The 15,907-nt window shown below is 38.2% G+C and overlaps 1 protein-coding gene across 2 annotated transcripts in view; it reads left to right on the top strand.

Annotated features, from left to right (window-relative positions):
- MNAT1 (MNAT1 component of CDK activating kinase) overlaps window positions 1-15,907 on the top strand; it is a 124,960-nt gene that overhangs the window by 40,353 nt on the left and 68,700 nt on the right. The window lies entirely within an intron of this gene.

Genomic DNA, 15,907 nt, shown 5'->3' with positions numbered 1-15,907 from the left:
TTTAGCAGTTTCATAGAGTTTTTGACATCATCTGTACAAGGTTTTCCTCACAACAGCATTGTATCATTTACAAATTAATCTGTATCTTTTAATCACTCCCAAAATCTTTATGTCTTAGGGTTATTAGATTTAAACAGCTTAAAAATGCATCAGAGCATTCAAATAAATATGAAATCCAGCAGGTAACTGAATCTGGATTTCTGGTAGCTGTATTTGCTAGTAGTAGTAGTAGTAGTAGTTGTAGTAGTAGTGGTCACAAATACTACATTCCTAAAATGGGATGTATTTTAGGAACGTGGTATTTGTGACTACTACTTCATTATCTAATTTGCTATATGTGTACTAGCAAATCCAGCTACCAGAAATACTAGCAAATCCAGCTACTAGCAAATCCAGCTATCAGATATCCAGCTCCAGCTACCTGCTGGATTTAGATGATGAAATAATAGTCACAAATACCACATTCATGTAATATATCCCATTTTAGTCAACAATAGAATATAAGTCGGTAAGAAACTAGCATAGTTTTTGCTCCCTAAGCTTCCTATATACTAGATCAAGGGTATCAAACTTGTAACGTCATGTGACGTGTCACGACGACATATCATGACCTTTTCCCCATTGCTGGAGCTGGGGGGGGGGCGCAGTTTCGGCATGACGCATCCGGCCCGCTGGCTGCCAGTTTGACACCCCTGTACTAGATGCTCTCCAGATGTTCTAATTTTTTGATTCTCAGTCTGTGGCAAAACCAAGTCCAACTAAGTCAGAGGGCAGCTAATATAGTGTAATAACCATCCTAGAATTTAATTTTGTTCTAGTCTTATAAAAAGGAACTACATAGAAGCTAGTCTCTCTTGTATAGTTAAATAAAACTGGCTAACCCACTCATAAAATATATCCCTACCTGTTCTCAATATTCTGAAGTGTTTGCAAAAAGGATGACTGCCAGGGTGTGTTTTAGCATGCCATCTCCCAAAAAAAGAAAAAAGGAAAAGCACCTGGTCCTAAGCACAAAAGGCTGACTCACCTGCTTTGCATTCATTACCCTTTTAGAATGGGAACACAAGGACATGATGTACTTCTCAAAGGTAGAACAATTTCCAGTATCAGCCAGTACAGCTGTACATACAGCCATTTCCAGGAAAGAAGGGTTTCTAATAAAGGGGAGGGGGGCGTGCAGGGAAGATAAAACATTACCACTTTTCCTATGTGGCAAACCTGTGCTTTCTTTCTTTAAAACAAGAGGAAACAATATGACCATCTGTAAAAGACAATTATCAAATGGCTGTCGGTACCGTATTAAGACCTTTATTCTGAAGATTTCTTTTTCTGTATAATACTGCAGAATTGTTCAAAACTTGTTTAAAGAAAACTGTGTTCCCTCAGAAACTTTTCAAGAATTCCAACAGAATTCTTTCTTTCTTTCCAACAGAAAGAAATCAAGGGCCCTGTACTCCAGCCCCTACTACCCAAATATTTAACATGAAAAAGGACAGACTGCTTTCATGCAATTAGTTCCACAATTACATTATTCTTATCATCATGCTATTTTTGTTATTTTAGATTCATAATGGTAGGCAAATACATCCCTTAAAGACACCCTTTTCCTTTCTACTGAACCAAGCCAATATGAATATGACCTAGGGCGCTCAAAATTCAGATAGGGCAATAGTGAAATAATAGAGGTATGCCTCTTTGAATAAACCCAATGCCAGAAACTTTAAAACAGAAAGCACACCAGTTTGAAGAAATAGCAGCCATAAAACTAGGCAAAATTATAAAGAAAGTTAGTATTGCCAAGTTAAAAAAGTAGGACTAGGGAAAGAGCAATATATGTGAACTATCAGAAATCATAAATCAAATTGTTTCAAATTTGTAACTTGCCTATACTTGCCAAAGTCCAAGGTCTACACTTGGAGAATTTCTGCAGTACGCACTCCAATACATCTTTTAAACATTTATTTATAATAAAATATTACTTGCAATCTTGCATTTTTTTCTTAATGCCTCATTCAACTTTTTTATATATATTTACACCAAAAAAAAGGCAGAGGAAGACTGGGCAAGTAGAAACACATGTATGAATTTTGCTAAGAAAAGAACAAGCCTCTCTTTTTCTAGATTACACTTGAGATATCAGCAAAGGCTACATTAGAAAAGAATGTTCTTGGTTGTTAAGTTTTATGTTTCTGCATTCGGTGGCCTTGCCTTATACGGGCCTCTTCTTGGAATCCTTTTCCAAAATACAAATCAAGTAGTGAATAATGGATGCATGCCAATTATGAGAAACCGTAAGAGAGCTAAATAATGTGGTCTTTGGAGTCGAGAGAATGGCTTTCTCTTTTACTAATAAATAAAGTAGTCTATGTATAACTCAACACAAAATATCTTACATGATCTTTAAGATTAATTTATTATAGGTTATGGCTTAAATGAGATTTGTGTTTTAATAAATGTATTAATCTGTAAGATACTTTATAACTTTTTATTGTTAAGGGACCACAAACTAGCAAGGATCTTAATTAGACTCAAAAATGATTTTAGTTCTCCCACATTAATATCAAAATCACACACACACACAAAAAAAGATCTCCACAATTTATTTTCAAAGATATTCACCGTATATATGCCCTGGAGGGAATCCTTGCCTTTGGATAAATAGATGGAAGTTCAACACATGGAATCCTTGATGGAATACTTGTAGAAAGGGTACAATAAAAACATAATTAGTAAATCAGAAGGTATCTATTAACTGTCCTTCTCTTCAAATCTGTTCCTTTTTTTCTGAAAATGTACCAGACATTAAATGAGGAAAATTTTTGGCTATAGTGCTGTTGTGAAATTACCATCTGAAGGAAAAGTTGACTGACTTACCTTATGGAAATTATAGGAACTTCTTATATTATCCAGATATCCTAAGCCAGACTTTCTAGTATCCTTAGTCTTTGGCTACACTGGTTAAGAATTCTGGAGTTACAATAAAGAAGATCCCAGATTAGAGAAGGCTGAATAATATAGTATTATGGTAATATCGTACAGTGGCATTCTGAGCAGCTTCCATATTGCTCCAAGTTTCTTTGGTGTCTTCTCTAAAACAAATGTGAGTAGCAGGATCCAGAGGAAGTAGCTAATATGTTACTAATATGACTAGTTACTAATATGACTAGTTACTAATGCCTACTTCAAGGATTACCCTCAAACTACTGACAATCATAAAATCATAAACTTTCACTGTAGCAAATTAAAACATCCCAAACAGATGGATGGGCAACCTCTGCTTGAGTACATTCCATGAAGAGTAGCCCCCAGTTAGTTTGTAGAATTCAGATGTAACACTAGCAACAAGCCAAATTCTTTCTGGAACTTGTGATAGGGTTTGTTATTTCAAATGGATTAATGGGTCCACTTTCCAATTTTGTCTTTGAAGCCAATCACTATATTTCATTTAAACTGCACCTTTAGTTTTAATAACATCTGGTTAATTAAATTTATAGGCCCCCTGTCTCCCCGCAATTCTGGACCATTTATACATTATTAGAAACATTTAAAAGTTAAAGACCACAAAACAAAAGGAAAAAAGATGGCAGAGAAAACAAACCTAAATAGAAAGAAAAGGAAAAGGAAAAGAAAATAAAGAAGGCTTCAGTCATGTTCACCAAAGGCTGAATGAACAGAAAGGATTTCAAAGCCCTTTGAAATACCATCAGGGTAGCAGCTATTCAAGTCTTGGTGGGAACCTTATTCCAGAGGGGCAGGTACTGCTACAGAGAAGGTGCATTCCCAGGGTCCCAATAGATGACACTATTTAACTGAAGGAATCCTGATGACAAGGTTCCAACTAATGGACCCAAACAAATCAGAACTCTGAGGCTTGGAAGTTTCCTCAAAGAACATGTTTATTGGATACATAATATCGGCATGGTCAAAAGTGAAACCAACTCTGAACTTTGCCCCCAGGAATTCAATGTAACTAAATGTAACACTTCCCTCCTCCTACTACGCTATTAATCATGCTACTCAATTGGCGGGCTCCGTGACACTTCTCTCCACTTTCCAGCACCTGTGGGAATGACCTTGGTTCCAACAGGATTGCTCTATGTTTAGTCTAGCAATCCTTTCAGTTTCCCTCCCCCCTTCCTCCCAACCTGTGTAGCAACTGAGAATGACAAAAATGGCTTCAGCCAGGTTCAGTTCAGAAGTTGATGCTTGAGTGTACCAACCCTACCAAATCAACCTTGGGACAAATACTTACGGGAGACAGACAGAATAGGGAAAGAAATACTTCGCTAAGCAAGACATTTGTTAAGTGAGTTTTGCCCCATTTTACAACCTTTCTTTCTGCATTTGTTAAGTGAATCACTGCAGTTGTTAAGTTAGTAACACAGTAGTTAAGTGAATCTAGTTTCCCCATTGACTTTGCTTGTCAGAAGCTCGCAAATGAGAATCAGCTGACCCCAGGACATTGCAATTGTCATAAATATGAATCAGTTGCCAAGCTTCTGAATTTTGACCATGTAATAATGGGGATGCTGTAATCGTTCTAAGTGTGAAAAAGGGTCATAAGTCACTTTTTTCAATGCCATTGTAACTTTAAACTGTGACTAAATGAAACTGTTATAAGTTGAGGACAACCTGTAATTAGCACTCTAAGACATCCTATTAGGCCAGGAATGAAATATATATAATGAACAGTCCATACTTTTCTCTTAAAAAATAGACCTCACTGATTTCAATGAGGCTTATAGGTAATCCTTGAATTTACAACCACAACTGGGACTAGAAAATTCATCATTCAATGGTGCAGTCATTAACTGAGACATCACGTGACTGTACAACCTTCACTGCTGGCTTCCCCATTGACTTTGCTTATCAGAAGCAGGCTGGAAATGTCACAAAAGGCAATCACATGACTGCAGAATGCTGCAATTGTCATAAGTGCGAGCCGATCATAAGTCACTTTTTTCAGTGCCATAACTTTGAATGGTTGCTAAAAAGTCGAGGACTACCTGAATTCCCATGTAAATGTATATAAATCTGCAACCTAATAAAATCTCAAGGTCTGCCCAAACAAGCTCTTATCGCTCACTCTTACTTGCTAAATTATGAATTAGCAAGCCAAGAACTGCAAATTAAGCCATAGTATATGTGAGTTAAATTCAGCAATTCACATCTCCCAATCTTCAGCAATGTTATTCGGCATGAGTAATAGTAAGAAAATACATCACTAGTAGGCATTCTATTTGTCTCCTGCTCAAAATGAGTATGGAATTTGATATCCGTGATAAGATTTGCCTAAAGATCTTATGAAAACTATTATTTTCTAAACTTGTCCCATTCTTAGGTGAAAGCGAGAATCTTTCATAAGCATATTTTCAACAAGCACTGAATCAGTGCTAACAGCTGCTATTCATCAAGCCCAGAGCAACAATGCAGGGTGCACTGTATATTCTGCTTCAAAGTAGTAGAAGCCATATTATCTAATTTCAACAACAGTTTTGGCAATAATCGGCACAATTTAGAATAGCAAAAAGGGCTGCAAAAACAATATTCAGTAGGCAAATGATACTCCTTACTACTCAGACTATAAACTCTTAAGTACTACATCAAGCTAACCCTAGTCTGATGAAACACAGTGATATTTGGATTTATGTCAAGTAATTACCCAACCCAAGAATTTTAATAAATGTATTTTTAAAAAAGCTACCATAAGATTTGTTTTTTTAAAAAAATCAAATTACAGGCAAGAGGACATGCTTTTTGTAAACACATAAGTCAAAGCAATATGTAGTTATTTCTTTTACCTAAAAGTAGAAACTGCAGACTCATTAAATATAAATAAATCATTGCAAAATGCAGAGATGCTGTACAATATTGATGGAAATGTCATTAAATTTTCAATAACGTCTTCCATATTTGGCTTTTCTTTTTAAGAAAGAAACAAAGCAATGTTTATTTTTTAATTCTACCAGCAAAGCTCTTTGTCACTTTTTCCCATCATCAAATACATTTGGCCTTTTCAAATACTCGAACTGTATTCATTTAACAAGAGACATATTTTATTCAACTATTCTTTCTACACACATACCCTCCAAACAGTGTGCAAAGCCACTGGGGCCACATGCAAAATCACAGATTTGGTCTTAAACATTGCAGTGTTGTATTATTATTATTATTGATTGTACTCATGCAGGGTGTAGATGTACAAATCCATCCGCTCCACTTCCAATCTTTTCATATTGAATGGGGAAGTCTCAAGGATATTACAAGCAAGCTTAATTGTGATTATATAGTCAATTCAATGCACTTTTATCCCTTCTGACAAATTAGGACTCAATTCAGAAAAGTCCGGGAACAAAACTTTGAAATATATCATCATAAATAGAAAAAAAATCTACACTTAAAGAAGGGGTGCAAGATATATATTCTTTCTCAAATTTTAAAATGCCTTTATATTCTAAAAATTAAATGGAACAATATTAATTTTCTATTAACATTATATGGACCTCAGTATCTTCCCTTCCCCTTGTATTTAGCTTCTTTTAATCCCTATAATATAGTTTTTATATGTAGTATCATTGATTTTTTAAAAATTATTTGTTATATACAGTACCTCATTAATAATAATAAATCTCTAACATTTTTAAGGGATAGATAATACAGAATATAATTCTGGGAGTTGAAGTCCACAAGTCATAAAAGGGCCAAGTTTGAAGACCCCTGATTTAGAGGTAGTCCTTGTTTAACACTGTAATTGAGATTAGAATTTCCATCACTAAATGATGCATTCATGGTCTGAATGCAGTCCCCACTGACATCATTAAGTGAGAACTGTGTATTATTAAGCATGACCTTCTCACAACTTCCTGGCAGCTTCCAACAACCTGTCAGTGGAAAAGCTAGCAGGAAGTTGCAGGTTTTACGGAGTTCACAAGCAGGCCAGCTGGCAGATAAGTGGCTGCTGTGAGGGAAGCAGGGTGCATCGGTAGCTGCAGTGGCAGGTGCAAGCATTTTCATTTCTAGGAGTGGTTGCTGCCAGGTGGGAGATACTTACCTGAGAAACTTGCGAGATTCCATGCCGGCTCCACTGTAGACTTTGCTTGTGGGAAGCTGGCAGGAAAGGTCACAAACCATGATCACATGACGGCAGAATGCTGCACCCATTGTAACTGTGAGCTAGATATCAAGCACTCAGATTACAATCATGTGACTGTGAAGGTGGTGCAACTTCAAGGAGTAGTCATTAGTGCCTTAAGTAACTTCAAACAGACACTGAACAGGTGTTCAGCAAGGACTACCTGATCACTCCTTGGTATTTCCAAATAAAATGTCTTGATAAGTGTGACAAAACAAATTTATCCATGGTTTGGGGTTGCACCCACCTCAAGTTTATCTCATTGGAAAGGAGGAATATTTTTATCTACTAAATGGCTGCTTTAAATTCCAATAAAGTCCTTACCACGTCTACAAATAAACTATCATAAACACAGGATTTCACTATTTGTACTTTCATCTGTCTTGAATGAAGGGACCAAAAGAAAAACAAAAGGATAAATATACATGACATTTTTTCACTGCAATAAAATGCCCTAGCAAGGCTTTCAAAACATGGAGACTGAATACAGTAACAATTTCTTTTCTTCTATCTTTACTAAAGACGAGAGAGAGAAAGAGAGAGAGATTTTAATGCAAATCTATTTACCTAGAAAATAAAGAAACATTTTCTTATTTAAATTCTCTTCCTTTTTAGTAAGTGTAGGAATAGGCCTGTAGCAACTGCAAGCATGTAGCAGTATTTGAAGAGAAAGTACAATGGTTGAAGCTTTAACACAGACAAGAGAATCTTACAGATGACGATGATGCTTATAATGAAGATAAAGAAGGTGCCATATATTTTGAAACAGTCGGCACCTCTGAAACCCAAGAAGAACTTTCAGATCCTTATAAAAAAAAAAGTCTGTAACTTCAGGGAAGAGAAAAAGAAAAAAATGCTGGATAAGAGACAAGAGATCTCCAAAGGGCAGAGAGGATGCACCTGTACTCATAGAAGAAGACAACAAGAAGAATTATAGTTGTGGGTGATTTACTACTATAATTGTTAGTGATATACTACTGATTGCACATAGTGTCTTATTAAGTATGCTATCTTCCAGAAGCACAGATTAAAAATATGGCAGAACTATTTTAAAGACTTAAAGCAATAAGTCTATTGACAATTATAACTTCCTACTAATCCATCTAAGGAAAAAGCATAAGGTCAAAAGTAACTGCAACCATCTATATCAGCGGTTCTCAACCTGTAGGTCGCGACCCTTTTGGGGGTCGAACAACCCTTTCACAGGGGTCGCCTAAGACCATCGGAAAACACATACTTCCGATGGTCTTAGGAACCGAGACACTGCTCCGCATCCATCTCCACATGGCCTCCTCTGCCATTTGCAGAGAGAGAGAGACAGAGAGGAACTTTTGCTTCCCTTCTCTCTCTCTCTCTCTCTCTCTCTCTCTCTCTCTCTCTCTCTCTCAGGCGGACTTACCTCCTACAGGGCTCCTGATTGGCCTTGTGCTTGAGTGCCCCACCCCCTGGGAGAAGCGCGGCCAGGGCCTTGGAGCCGCCTGGGAAAGCCCTGGGATCCCTGCTGGGAGCGGCCCACTGGAGGCTCCGCTGAGCGGGCCAGCCCTCCCGCAAGCCACAGCCCAAGGGAGAGCAGCCCCTGAGATCCTCGGCCAGCCTGGCCATTGGACCCACTGGCCAGGAAGATGCACCAGAGTCCAGGCTGCCGGGAAGGAAGAAGGAGATTCAGCAAAGGTAGGAAAGAAGGGCCGCCTCCTGGGGCCCAGTGCTGGTGGCTTCCTTGCCATCCTCTTCCTCCTCCCGTTCTTCCTCCTAGTGTTCCCAAGGTGGCTCGGGCGGGCGCTGGGACAAAAGTGGTGCCTGGGGGGGAGCAGCCGGGCTGGCAGAGGGGCTGGCAGGGGCCACGCGGCACCAGCCCCCGCTGCGGCTCCATCGGATGGGCAGAGGGTGAGACCGGGCAGTGTGGGCGGGGGGTGGCGGGGACCCCCAATGATGCAGCAGTGGCCACCGCCACTGGAGCCGCTGCCTCCCGTCCTGCTCTCCCTTTCTGCCCGTTCGGTTGAGGACGCGGCGGAGGCCGGAGTGGGGGTGGCGGGAACCCCCCACGGTGCTGCTGTAAGAGAGAGAGAGAAGAGAGAGGAAACAGAAAAAGAAAGAGAGGAAAGAAAGAGAGGAAAGAGAGAAAGAGAGAAGAAAGAGAGAGAGAAAGAGAGAAAGAGGGAGAGGAAAGAGAGAAAGAAAGAGAAAGAGGGAGAGGAATGGTGCTTCTCCAACCAGTCCGGGCGGAGCCGGCAGAGCGGCCTTCCTGCTCCCCCTCCCCAGCTAGCTGGATGGGGGGGTTGGGGTCACCACAACATGAGGAACTGTATTAAAGGGTCGCAGCATTAGGAAGGTTGAGAACCACTGATCTATATAATTGTAGATACTGAAGTTCTAAGAAAGAAACTTAAAAATAGAGGGATTCAAGTGGTATTCTCATCCATCTTCTTATCTATGAGAGAAAACTGGAAAGGAATAGAAGAACGTCTGGTTTCAGAAATGGTACTGATTGTCAAGATTTCGATTCTGAGGCCATAGTCTGGTTGATGGATTGCTGGCATAAGAGTGGTTATACCTCCCAAGAAATAGTAAATAATGTGATCCAATAAAGCACAGTAATCTTAATACAGAGGATTTCAAATTGTATTCTATGGACTTTGGAGATAAAAATGCTGCAATACAGATAATCACTGTAGAAAGAAATGGGAGTATAATCCTGTAATGGAGACTATTAACCACTAAATAAAAGAATAGGAAGAACACTCATTAAATCTGTTGCCTTCATTGTCTATATGATAAACAAGATAAACTTGAAATCAGTACAGATAGACAAACAGGATTTAACAGGTATAAGATAGAACTGCTGTGATTGCTTGCATTATTGGAATACAGCAGCTAAAGGATTAAACCTGTAAAACAGCAACAGAAGTAATAGAAATGAAGAGAAAACGCTTGTATTATATAATATTATGTTATTATTTTGTATGTTAAACATAATCAAACATACTCAGAAATCCAAGTAAAAACCTTGGTGGCACTATACAGAGAATCTAAGTTAAAAATGTTAACAAATGGAAACCAACACTGCTCCTAGTATCTACCAACACTCAGCAACCAATGATGTGGATAATACTTCTAAATCTAAAGGCAAATTACAGATCTTTAATTAACAATTTCCTGCTGAGTATGGTATTTCAAGGAAATTTCTGATTTGTCTCACGGACACTTTTTTTCAGAATGAAGAAATGCAGAAGATGGATTTTCAGGAAAATTTAAGCTGTAATATTTTTTAAAAAATTTCAACACACTAAACAATGTAAATGAGACTCCATGGCAGGAGAATCTAGTGAGAAAATGAGCTTATGATGAGTTGCAATTCCCCAAAAGGAGATACTAAAAGGACTAATGCAAAGAATTCCAACAAGGAGAAAGAATGGAAGAGAGCTGCATAATGAATGGGATTACACAAAAAGTTTAGAGAAGTTATGAAAACAAAAGGATACACATAGACACTAGAAACAGATCACTAAGGAGTAAATAGGTAGGCCAGAATTATAAAGATGATGTCAGAAAAAAACTAATGAATAGAATAAAATTATATTGGTCAAGTATAATAAGAAAAACAAAAAAGGGCTTTTTTAGGTATCATCAAAAGCAAAGGAAAAGAAACGAATCAATACAGTAGATGCTCAATCAGGATTTTAAAAATGCAGGCAGCAGCAAGAAAAAAACTATTCAATTACTATTTTGGGTCAGTCTTTTATGATGAAAGAATGTGTGTCCCAAGAGGCAATTATGCCAAGCAAAACAAAAGGCAAAACTGAAGCTTTAGATGGACAGAAATATACCCAGGGAATATCTACTTGTTTTCAATGTGTTTAAATTTCCAGACCCAAATTATTCATATCTCAGGATACTAAAGGAACTTTCTGAGGACCTGGCCAAGCCCTTATGTATTATCTTTAGAGAATGAAGACGGAGTGACAGATAATTGAAGAAAAACTTAATTTAATCTTTGTCTCCCTCCTCAAAAAACAATTTCAAAGCCAAAGTTTCCAGATAACATCATGACCCAGCTGATTTATAAATACTGTGAAAACAATACAGGGATAACCAGAACTATGCAATAATTTTGCCAACTAATTTTATCTCATTTCTTGAACTTCCTTAGGAAGTTACGTAAAGGCTGCAAACATATGGTCATTTGTGTCTCAAGTGAGATTTTTTGAGTTGATTTGTTTAATAATGCACTATTTTGTTTTCTTGGCTGTCCACAGTATTCTCAGGAGTCTTCTCCAACAAAGTTCAAAAGTGTCAATATTCTCTTTCCTGCTTCTTCAAATTTCAATTCCCACTTCCTATTTCTTGACTGCTTGTTCTTTTACTATTGATAGTTGATACTAAAAGGCAAAAGCTACTTTGATATCTTCATTGTCAATTATAAGACTCGTTGCATTAGCTTGATCATTAGTTTGGTCTAAGGCTATTGTCATTAATTAGGTCGTCTTTATATTCATTTTATTCCTTTTTTTAAAAAAAAACTATGCTCTTTGACTTTTCTTACAAGAGCTTGGAGATCCTATGCATTTTCAGCTATCAGGCTACTATAATCAGCCTAATGCAGATTGATTTTTCTTCCTGCAGTTTTAAATCATGTTCAGCTTCTTTCAATCCAGCTTCTCTTTATATTCATAAATAAGAGGAAAGTGTGCAGTCATCTCACTTCTCTGCCAACTTGGAGCCAGTCTTTTGATCAGTTTGGTCCGTAGGGGGGCTTCCTGACCTATATATAGATTTCTCATGAAGATTATTAGTTGTTGTGGAATTCTCATTTTTATAAACACATTCCATAGTTTGACATTATTGAAAAGCCTTTCTATGATCAATGAAGCACTGATCTAAGTTCACCTTCTAATACAAGGGTTCTCAACCTTCGCAACTTTAAGACTTGTGGACTTCAACTCCCAGAATTCCTCAGCCAGCAAAGCTGTTCTAATACGACGTTTATATTGAGTATAAATAAGATCAACTAAGAGACTATAAAGTACTAAGCTGTAAAATGCTCTATGGTGGCAGACTACGATTACACTGAAACTAAACGAAAAAACTGAGCATGAAACATGACCTAGAAGTCATCATTCTATTTACAATCAGACTAGAAATCATTGCTCATAATTGGTGATGCAAGACCAATAATAATAATAATAATAATAATAATAATAATAATAATAATAATAATAATAATAACCTGGGCAATCCCAGTCATTAGGTACACAGCTGGAATAGTGGACTGGACTCAAGCAGAACTAAAAGCAATGGATAGGCAGACCAGAAAAATAATGACAATGAATCATGCCCTTCATCCACGCAGGGACATTGATAGACTTTATCTACCAAGGCAAATAGGTGGGCGTGGAATGCTACAAGTACATCAGATGGTTGAAGAAGAAAAAATGGCTTTGGAAGAATATCTGAAGAACAATGATGAAGATGCACTGAAATTAGTATATGAGGAAGGCTTACTAACCACTGGAGAGACCAAACTGGCCTACAAGAAAGACCAAATGAAGAACAGAATAGAGGCATGGAAAGACAAAGCACTACATGGCCAATACATTAAAAAAATAGCTGGGAAAGCAGATAATAACAAGACATGGCAATGGCTAAGAGCAGGAAAATTGAAGAAAGAGACCGAGGGACTAATTCTGGCTGCACAAGACCAAGCCTTAAGGACAAATGCATATAAAGTCAAAATTGAGAAGACAGCAACAGACAGTAAATGCCGCCTATGCAAAGAAGCTAAAGAAACAGTGGACCACTTGATAAGCTGTTGCAAGAAGATTGCACAGACTGACTACAAGCAGCGGCATGACAAAGTAGCAACAATGGTGCAGTGGAAGATCTGCAAAAAATATCATTTGCCTGTAAGCAAAAACTGGTGGGATCATAAAATAGAGAAAGTCATAGAAAATGATAAAATTAAACTGCTCTGGGACTTCAGAATTCAACAGACAAGCACCTGCAACATAACACCCCAGACTTAACAATTGTCGATAAGAAAGACAAAAAAGTCTGGATAGTGGACATGGCAGTGCCTGGAGATAGCAGAATAGAAGAGAAAGAACTGGAGAAGATAACAAAATACAAAGACCTACAAATAGAAATAGAAAGACTGTGGCAAAAGCAAGCAAGGGTAGTACCAATAGTCATAGGCTCCTTGGGTGCAATCCCAAACAACTGGAGCACCACTTGAACACAATTGGCATTGACAAATTCACTATTAGTCAATTGCAAAAGGCGGCCTTATTAGGAACTGCTTCCATCCTGCGACGATATCTGTAATACCATCAAACATCCACATCTGCCTATCCCAGGTCCTGGGTAAGGACTCGATAGGTAGAAAAAATGCCAAATCCAGTCTGAACATCTGGCTGACTGTGCGATGATCAATAATAATAATAATAATAATAATAATAATAATAATAATAATAATAATAATAATAATAATAATAAAGTTGGAAGGGACCTTGGAGGTCATCGTCCAAACCCCTGCTCAGGCAGGAACCCTACACCATTTCAGACAAATGGCTGTCCAGTCTCTTCTTAAATACTTCCATTGTTGGAGCATTCACCGCTTCTGGAGGCAGGTTGTTCCACTGGTTAATTGTTCTAACTGCCAGGAAGTTTCTCCTTAGTTCTAAGTTGCTTCTCTCTTTGATCGGGGCATGGCCGCCATGGCACTTCTGGGATGCCTGGGTGATCTGTGGCGGGCCATGGAGGCGGTGAGTGGCCCTGCGGGTGGGTGGGATGGTGGGCAGGGTAGGGGGTGAGGTGGGTGGGGCAGAGCAGGCAGGACGAGGGCAGAGCAGGGGCAGGTGAGGGAGCAAGGCGGGGCTAGTTTTTGGGCACTCAGTCTCTAAAAGGTTCACCATCACTGCCCTATACCATTTCAAACAAATGGCTATCCAGTCTCTTCTTGAAAACTTCCATGTTGGAGCATTCACAGCTTCTGGAGGCAGGTTGTTCCACTGATTAATTGTTCTAACTGTCAGGAAATTTCTCCTTAGTTCTAGGTTGTTTCTCTCCTTGATTAGTTTTCATCCATTGCTTCTTGTCCTGCCTTCAGGTGCTTTGGAGAATAGCTAGACTCCCTCTTCTTTGTGGCAGCCCCTGAGATATTGGAACACTGCTATCATGTCCCCCCTCGTCCTTCTCTTCATTAAACTAGACATACCCAATTCCAGCAGCCGTTCCTTATATGCTTTAGCCTCCAGTCCCCTAATCATCTTTGTTGCTCTTCTCTGTACTCTTTCTAGAGTCTCAACATCTTGCTGATGTATCCATGAGGCTACCAGGTCTGGAGAAAAACAGTATTCAAAAAACCCTCTCAATATAAAAGAAGCACTGCTGGATTTTATCAAAGCAAATCTTATTCTTAACCCTCTTTCTTGGAGGCCAGTGATATTCAGCCTTCTACTATTATTGATCTCAGTGTTGATACTCATATAGTTAACTCTTATGAGAGATGTATCCCATTGTCTTTTCTTCTGCTATAGTCATCTTGTGGTGATGAATTTCATAAACCAGAACATATTATCTCTCTTTTTAAAAAATTGGATGTACTGTACATCCAATTAGTTTTACTGAGCAACTCCAGATTGTTTTTTTTCCCTTGCATAGCCTTTAATTGAAATAACTGGATCCAAATTTTTCCTTTAAAGAGAAGAGCCTATCTTGTTAAAATTCATTTGGGACCTTATTTTTGTTTAGATATTACATATCCTTTTGGGGGAAGGCAGAATTTTGCTCAATTTACATTTACATTTTTTATTTAAAACTATTTTGTTGATGTGTTATTTAGATATATCTGGCTGCATTTACCTTCAGATATTGGTGTATTTTTCTGTATAGGTTTAAGTATTATTGGTCTTTGATTCTACATAACAAAGTTGATGTTAAAATGGCTTTAATTTGCCATATCCAATTGGCCATTTGGATGATATGCATGTTTAGAACAAGCATTTGTCCTAACTTTGCTTCTTTTTCCTCCTAAAAATTATATGTATAAGAAATTGTGAGCATGCACTTATGCTCATTCTGAACTTGGCAAGATGATTTTATGCTGCCTGCCATTCCAACCAAGCATGCAGCATTTGGAGGACACCAGGCTGGAGTAGCTGGCCTGAAGACTAGAGCCTACGAGTTGTTGAGCTTTCCTTGTTTTAGCTTTTCGACCCTGGTTGTCCTGTATCATACTATCCTCCCTCCCATCTTATTACCAATATTTAGCCTTTTGTATAATGTATACAATTTGGTTTCTATAATTTGTTGGAAGTTCTGTATGTTGATATTTATGGATCAATTTTCCTTCCCATTTCCCTAGGCCAAAATAGTAGATGATGATTTTGTCAGTAATGATTTGAGTATTTGTAATCGCATATTTCAAAAGTTTTGCTTCCTCCTGAAATCTAGTCTAACTAGCTTTCTGGTGACCTTCTAAAACTAGCTGTTGTTGTGCATGTCTTCATTTTATAGACCAGAGGTGAGGAGCGTTCCCTATCTTTGACTGGCTCCCCCCCCAAAAAAAGCCATTTAACATACTACCTAGAAGACAGAACAACCTCTCCTTTTAGGAGAGGACCTTGTGTGGTAGCCCTTTCACTGTCACTTCAGGTTTCACTGTCTGAAATACTTCCCCGAGGTAAAACTGTGCTCTTCGTCTCCTCAGTTGCAAAATTTTATACAGATTCAATTTCTTCCTCTGTATCAGGAATAGATAATCTATGGGCTTCTGGCAGC

The sequence above is a fragment of the Crotalus tigris genome, unplaced genomic scaffold, assembly GCF_016545835.1.
Source record: "Crotalus tigris isolate CLP2741 ecotype Arizona unplaced genomic scaffold, ASM1654583v1 scf7180000023598.3388751, whole genome shotgun sequence".
Taxonomy (NCBI): domain Eukaryota; kingdom Metazoa; phylum Chordata; class Lepidosauria; order Squamata; family Viperidae; genus Crotalus; species Crotalus tigris.
Note: the sequence above shows the minus strand (reverse complement) of the source record. Positions and strands in the feature narration are given on the sequence as shown.